The following is a 7,979-nucleotide window of genomic DNA, read 5'->3' as shown; positions in this document are numbered from 1 at the left end:
AGGTTAATGGGCAAGAAAAGGCCACAACTTTATTGATTACAGCAGTGAAAAGGTATTGGCTTAGGCATTGGATGTCTAAACTAGGTAGGTTTATTCACCAGTAGGTGGAGCCTGTTGATGCTAATCCAACTATAGGCTCTCCCCTGATGTCACCGAGGGTCGTGCCATGGCCTCCCGCCAAGCAGGCATCGGACAGAATACACGACCGCCAGATTCCTTTAACGGAATACCCAAAAATTGAAGGCATAGGCAATAGCCACACCTAGCCCTTCGACACACCACAACACATTATTCCAATGCCTAACCTACCCACCAATACCACGAAAGTTGTGACGATTCCTACGAGGTAGGCGAAAAAACCAAAAAGCCTAATGCCAAATGGAAAAATTCCTACCAGGCCGCCTGGACAACCAGGGCGACCAACCTAAGATCCATAGCAAGGCCAATGAACTAAGACCCTGAGCTCAAAGGGAGTGGAGGGTGGGTGACTCGCGACGAGACGACGGTGTAGAATGAGGCCGAGGAGAGGCTGGCGCTGCAGCAAAAGGCTGCTGAAACTGCCCCCTCGGAGGCACCTGGTTGGGTGCCTGCCGAGGGGCGTGGGCGCCAGCCAGGTGAGAAGAGGAGGCAGGGGGCTAACGCCCCCTGCTAGGGGTGGAGCGCGGGCTCCCGCCCACAACCACTCCCCTCTCTTCCAGGGAGGAGAGTCTTTGTCAGGCTCAGCTCTGGAGGAGGAGCTCTTCATAGCTTCTCAGAGGCAGGCAAGACGCCTCAGAAAATCTCTGACAAACTAGGCCCTGAGAGACCTAATCAGCCATGAAACTCAGTGGGTGACCTTGGAACAGGCATAATAATAATAATAATAATAATAATAATAATAATATTTATTTATACCCCGCCCTCCCCAGCCAAGGCCGGGCTCAAGGCGGCTAATAAGCAATAATAAAAACATGTTGAATGATTACAACTTAAAAACAAAATTAAAATACAACATTAAAATATTGAAACATTCAAATACTAAAATGTAGCCTCATCATAGGAGGAGAAAGGAAAAGAAAAAAGAAAGAGAGGGAGGGAGGGAATCAAACTGGCTCCAAGCCAAAAGCCAGGCGCAACAGCTCTGTCTTACAGGCCCTGCGGAAAGAAATCAGATCCTGCAGGGCCCTGGTCTCATGGGGCAGAGCATTCCACCAGGCCGGAGCCAGTGTTGAAAAGGCCCTGGCTCTGGTTGAAGTCAATCTAACTTCCTTAGGGCCCGGGGCCACTAGGGTGTTGCTGTTTATGGACCTTGAGGCTCTCCGTGGGGCATACCAGGAGAGACAGTCCCATAGGCACGAGGGTCCTAGGCCGTGAAGGGCTTTAAATGTCAAAGCCAGCACCTTAAATCTGACCCTGTACTCCACCGGGAGCCAGTGCAGCTGGAAAAGCACTGGGTGAATATGCTCCCATGGCAGAGACCCCGTGAGGAGCCTCGCTGCAGCATTCTGCACCCGCTGGAGTTTCTGGGACAGCTTCAAGGGCAGCCCCACATAGAGCGAATTACAGTAGTCAAGCCTGGAGGTGACCGTTGCATGGATCACTGTGGCATAGGCAAATTCGGCCCTCCATATGTTTTGGGACTACAATTCCCATCATCCCTGACCACTGGTCCTGTTAGCTGGGGCTCATGGGAGTTATAGTCCCAAAACATCTGGAGGGCCGAGTTTGCCTATGCCTGCCTTGGAGTCAGTCACAGGTTCTCACTTACCTCACATGCTTGTTGCGAGGATGAAATCTCTTCTTCTTCATTGGTGATCACTCATAGCTGAGTAAAATTGTCTTCCATAAACACAGTTTTAGCAGTGAGTCCGTAAGTGACCATGGAGGCCAAATCTGGATGCACACGTCCTTCCACAGTGGGGACATTGGTGGGAGTTGATCACTGTGAGGGTTTGCCAAGCATGCCTTCCTCATAGCATGCTCCTCCTTTTCGTCCTGGAGGAATGGTGGGATATAAATGTCATAACAAATAAAATAATAATCCTGAGGTGGGGCATCTCAAGCCCAGGGGACAAAAAACATTAAGGAGATGAGGCAACCACCAATAAAAACTGCCATTGTTTGGAACTGTAATCTGACTCTCACCCAAGTTCCTATATCCTTCCAGAGATGACTCAGCCAAGGATGAGTGGAATAGCAAACACTCCTCCCTGGGACTGTGTCCTCAGGCAATGATAAAAGATCAAAGGGTAAGAGATTAAACACCCCACCCTCTCCTCATCCTGAACTAGACCTTCACTTGCCTGCTATACAGTGGTACCTCTGGTTACAAACCCTTCTGGTTAGTAAAGCTTCAGGTTACGAACTCCACTAACCCGGAAGTAGCTGCTCCTGGTTGTGATCTTTGCCCCAGGATGTGAACGGAAATCGTGCACCAGAGGCGCGCACACAGCGGGGAAACCCCATTAGCGAAAGAGCGCTTCAGGATAAGAACGGTTTCAGCTTAAGAATGGACCTCCAGAACAAATTACAGTGGTACCTCTGGTTGCGAACGGGATCCGTTCTGGAGGCCCATTCGCAACATGAAAAGAATGCAACCCGCGTCTGCACGTCTGTGCACGCACAGGTTGCAATTCGCCATTTCTGCACATGCGCGTGACATCATTTTGCGCTTCTGCACACGCGCAAGCGACGAAACCCAGAAGTAACCCTTTCCAGTACTTCCAGGTTGCCACAGGATGTAACCTGAAAGAACGTAACATGAAGCAAACATAACATGAGGTATGACTGTAAGTTCGTAACCAGAGGTACCACTGTATACTCTTTTTAAAACATACACACATTTGCACAATTGATAATGTTATGGTGCCACTGTACATCTAACCTCTATGTGCAAGGAGTGATAGTAGCCCAAGCTTTATTATGAATGATTTTTTCACATTTTAATAGAAACATAAAATTGTAGAGTTGGAAGGAACCCAGTCATCCAGTTCAACCCCTTGCAATGCAGGAATCTTGACTAAAACATCCATGACCAGGGGTGCCAACTTGAATATTATAGGGGGGCAGGTAAGCCCCCCCCCATAATTGATCACATGATACGGCATATACACACCATTTGAATGGCAATGCCCATTAACATGGGGGGCAGCCGCCTCAAATATTTTATTGGGGGGGTGAAGGGACCTCAGCCCCTAGAAGTTGGCTCATATTTCCATGACAGATGGCAATCACCCTTTGTTTAAAAACCTCCAATGAAAGCAGTGCTGGATTTACTTTTAAGCTAAACAAGCTATAGCTCTGGGCCCCACTCTCTCCCCAAAAAATTTAAAGAAAAAAACTGGATGTACATTTCCAAAATATAAGATAAAAAAGAATTAAAATAAAACCTACATACAGCAACAGTGTGTTGTGTTGTGTAGGGACCTATTAGGTCCATAAATTACCATATAACATATATGCAACACAAAAAAGTGACAATTTGTTGTTGACAAATGACAGCTGGACATATAAAAGACCCCATTACCTTCAGGAGCTTAGGGCCTCATCAAACCTGATCCGGCCCTGCTTATGGCATATATGCCTTATGCCTGGGTTTATGGCATATATGCTTAATCTCTTATGCTTTATGGCATATATGCCTTATATCTATTAGCCTTATGCCTTAAACACATCGTCATTGTGTTTTGCTTTGTATCTGGTGATCAGTACCCATTGTTTGTGTTGTTTCATGTTATCCTTAATGAAAACGATACTGTTTTTAGAATGGCATAATATTATTTAAGAGATTTGCACTTTCTACAGAAACATGCAATTTCTCACAATACAGTAATGAGCAGCCTTTCGTGTAATGAAACTTAGCGGTGGTTACTTCAAGGATGTGGTTAAAATGTGGTGAATTCCAAACTCCACTTACCTGCTCAAGTGGATCAAGTCATCTCGTACCAGTCACTGTCTCTCAGTTTCAGCCCCGCCAACCTCACAGGGTTGGTTCCAAGAGTTCAGTAGGTAGGGAAGTTGCACTGAACTCCTTGGAATAACTTAGGGTGGGAAAGCAATATATGAACATCTGGACAATTTGTGAGGTTCTGTTGCTGTGAAGGTTTTATTATTGGTTTTTTATTGTTCATTGCAGTTTTGAAAGGGGGAAAAAAAGCTACCCTTAACCAAGACTTAGGAGCAACAGGGGCTCCTAAGTGATGGCCATCTGTCATGGAAGCTTTTTAGCCGCGATTCCTGCACTGCAGGGGGTTGGACTAGATGACCCTTGGGTCCCTTCCAACTAAGATTCTTCGATTCTGCTCTTGGTTAACTGAGGAGGCCAGATAACCATGTGGGCTTCTGTGCCTCAGCTGTTTGTGACAAGCAGATCTTCAACAGGTTCAGCTTCCTCACCTGTTGATTGGCTGTCTTCCTAACCCAAGGAAATGATGGACCAGTCGTAAAAAGGAAGACAAGCCTATTATTCTGCCTGCCTTAAATATGCTGCTAGGTGCACCATCGCCAAAAGGAGCTGCTGCCCATTTCTTCTTGCAAATAGGAGGCCTAATTCCTTATACTTTGTGTCATGTATGCCTAATCCCTTATGCTTTACGGTTTATATACCTTATCCCTTATGGCATATACTGTATGCCAAATCCCTTATGCCTTATTGCATATATACCTCATTCCTTATACTTTATGTGATATATGGCTAATCCATTATCCCTTACTGCATATCTACCTAATCCCTTCTGCTTTATGGTATATGTGCCTTATGCCTCACGTCTTATATGCCTTATGCTTTATGGCATATAAAGGTAAAGGTAAAGGGACCCCTGACCATTAGGTCCAATCGTGGCCGACTCTGGGGTTGTGGCACTCATCTCGCTTTATTGGCCGAAGAAACCGGCGTACAGGTTCTGGGTCATGTGACCAGCATGCCTAAACCGCTTCTGGCGAACCAGAGCAGCACATGGAAACACCGTTTACCCTCCCGCCGGACCGGTACCAATTTATCTACTTGCACTTTGATGTGCTTTCGAACTGCTAGGTTGACAGGAGCAGGGACCAAGCAATGGTTTATGGCATATACTGTATGCCTAATCCCTTATCCCTTACTGCATATTTACCTAATCCCTTCTGCTTTATGGTATATGTGCCTAATCCCTTATGCCTTACGGTTTATATGCCTTATGCCTTATGGCATGTATGCCTAATGCCTCATCAATATATGCCTAATACCTTATACCTTATTGCATATGTGCCTAATTCCTTATACTTTATGTCATATATGCCTAATCCCTTATCCCTTACTGCATATCTACCTAATCCCTTCTGCTTTATGGTATATATGCCTTATGCCTTATGGCATATACTGTATGCCTAATGCCTTATGCCTTACGGTTTATATGCCTTATGCCTTATGGCATATACTGTATGCCTAATTCCTTATGCCTTGCAGTTTATGTGCCTTATGCCTTATGGCATATACTGTATGCCTAATTCCGTATGCCTTGTGGCATATATGCCTAATACCTTATTGCATATATGCCTAATCCCTTATTCCATATGGCATATATGCCTATTGCCTTATGGCATATATGCTTTATGCCTTATGGCCAGTGCCGTATTTATGTATAAGCTAAACAGGCTATAGCTTAGGGCCCCACTCTTTTGGGGGCCCCAAAAATTCAAAGGGGAAAAAACCCTGAATGTACATTTCCACAATATAAGATAGAAACAAGTAAAATAAAACCTACAAACAGCAACAGTGTTTTGTGCTGTGTTGGACCTATTAGCTCCATAAATTACCATATAGCATATATTCAACACAAAAAACAGTGGCAATTTGTTGTTGACAAAGGACAGCAGGACATATAAAGGGCCCCATTACCTTCAGTAGCTTAGGGCCTCATCAAACCTAAATCCGGCCCTGAATGAGGGAGAGTCTACCACCTTTTCGAGGGAGTCCCTCCCACTGTCAAATAGTTCTAACTTTCAGAAAGTTCTTCCTAATGTTTCATCAGAATCTACCACTCCAAAGCAGGAGAAAGCAAGTTTGCTCCCTTTTCCATGCGACAGCCCTTAAAACATTTGAAGATGGCTATCCTATCTCCTCTCGCTCTCCTCTTTTCCAGGCTAAACATGCCCTGCTCCTTCAACCGTTCCTCACAAGGCTTGGTTTCCAGACTCTTGACCATCTTGGTCGCCCTCCTCTGCACGTGTTCCAGCTTGCAAACACCCTTCTTAAATTGTGGCACCCAGAACTGGACACAATACTCCAGGTGTGGTCTGCCCAAGGCATAATAGAGCAATACTATTTGGGGGCTATCAGAGTGTCGCCCGATAGGAAGGGAGAGTGCTCTTCTGCTTGGACTCTGCTTGCAAGTTTCCCACAGGGGTCTGGTTGGCCCCTTTGAGAACAGGAAGCTGGACTAGATGGGCCATTGGCTTGGCCTGGCAGGCTGTTCTTACATGAATAGTCATCACCACCATAATTTCACTTCTCCTTTATACAGCTGCCAGCATTCTTTGAGTCAATTGGGGAGTGTGTGTGGTTTGTGGGGGTTGTTATGTGGCTGCCCTGACAAGCCCCTGCATGTCGATGTATCACCACATCACTGCACACCAGGTGGAAACTCTCACCAAAATCCCCAGAGACAAGTGGAAAGGACCCAGCAGATTGATTTTGTGTAATACGTGGTAAAAGCAGTTTTCTATAAATAATACCCATGTGGTGTTTAGTTTAAACAAGTACAGTAGTTTGTTCTAGGGCAGGAATGTCTAAATTCTAGCCTGGATTTGGCTGAGAGAAGGCCAATTGTTAAAAGTAAATAAATGGTGATAACAACGAAATAATGTTTTTTTATGATGTTATTTTAATGATGTGTTTGCTGCCCGCGGCTCCCTTGGGAGGAAGGGCACAATGTCAATTGAATGAATAAGAAACGGGAGGATATTAAAGGGGCTAATTTAACAGCACTGTGCAGTTAGCCCTGATACAGAAACCTTACATTGTAGCACCCTGCTTGTGGTTAACGCTTAGCTGGAATGAAATATTCAATGCAGCAATAGAGAAATTAAAATAATAATTTATTTGTCAGACAAATAAATATGAGGCACAGTGGTATATGGTTACCAAGCTCTGGCCTGGCCTCCTGCCATTCTGGCCAGCACTTATATTTCCTTAATCCAGCCCCCTTGCTCCTCCTGTGGCTGCCTCTGTCCAATCAGCCTGGTTGAAATTCCTATTGGCTGTTTGCTAGAACCAATCACAAAAGATACACCCATTTCCTTCTGCCCTTTTATGGGAAACAAAAAGATATATATTCTTCTATCTATAAATGACAAATAAGTAGTAATATATCTTACATGTGTCTCAACAAGGAACCTTAATTACCAGCTCACCTCGCCCTATTGCCCTCCAAAACAGATGGTTAATCTTAAATTTTTATCTTAAACAGATGTCAAGGATCATCATTGAAAGATCTCCTTCCTTTGGAGGTCTCTAAACAAAAGCTTGACAAATGCTCTAATGATGTTTCCTGCTTGGCAAGGGGGGCTGGGCTGGTGGCTGATGGCCCCTGTGATCTCTTCCAACTATATGAAATAAGAATCTAGCATAAGGATTTAACATTTCTTAGCTTCTAATTCCTTTGCATAATTACATTTAAGCCAATATATTTAATACATAACATAAATAACCTTTTAAAAGGAAAAGAAATCTTAAAAGGATCTCAGTTTAAGAAAGAAACAACTTTAGAAAAAGACTTCCCAAAATACTCTCTTCCTTTCTGCCAGCTAGATGCTTTTCCATTGCTCTTGACCTTTGAACCTTAGGAAAATATGGCTCAAGTTGAATGGGAGGCACATGGTTTTATTTTACTATTTACCCACTCTTAATTATGTTTATCTCTGCTTTTTTTATCTTCTGTAATATGTAGGGTCAGTGTAACCTTGGCTGTCAGCCTGTAATTCCCTTTGACTTTGAGAATTGTTTTCTGCTATAAATCAGGGGG

General features: G+C 44.4%; 2 protein-coding genes across 3 annotated transcripts in view; one reads left to right on the top strand and one right to left on the bottom strand.

Moving 5' to 3' along the window:
- The window catches only part of LOC307209015 (killer cell lectin-like receptor subfamily B member 1B allele A), a 250,274-nt gene that overhangs the window by 132,396 nt on the left and 109,899 nt on the right, over nt 1-7,979 (bottom strand). The gene's annotated exons all lie outside the window — the stretch shown is intronic.
- Nucleotides 1-7,979, top strand: part of LOC307208997 (C-type lectin domain family 2 member D-like) — a 96,927-nt gene that overhangs the window by 68,307 nt on the left and 20,641 nt on the right. The window lies entirely within an intron of this gene.

The sequence above is a fragment of the Podarcis cretensis genome (genome assembly GCF_951804945.1).
Source record: "Podarcis cretensis genome assembly, chromosome: 2".
NCBI lineage: Eukaryota > Metazoa > Chordata > Lepidosauria > Squamata > Lacertidae > Podarcis > Podarcis cretensis.
Note: the sequence above shows the minus strand (reverse complement) of the source record. Positions and strands in the feature narration are given on the sequence as shown.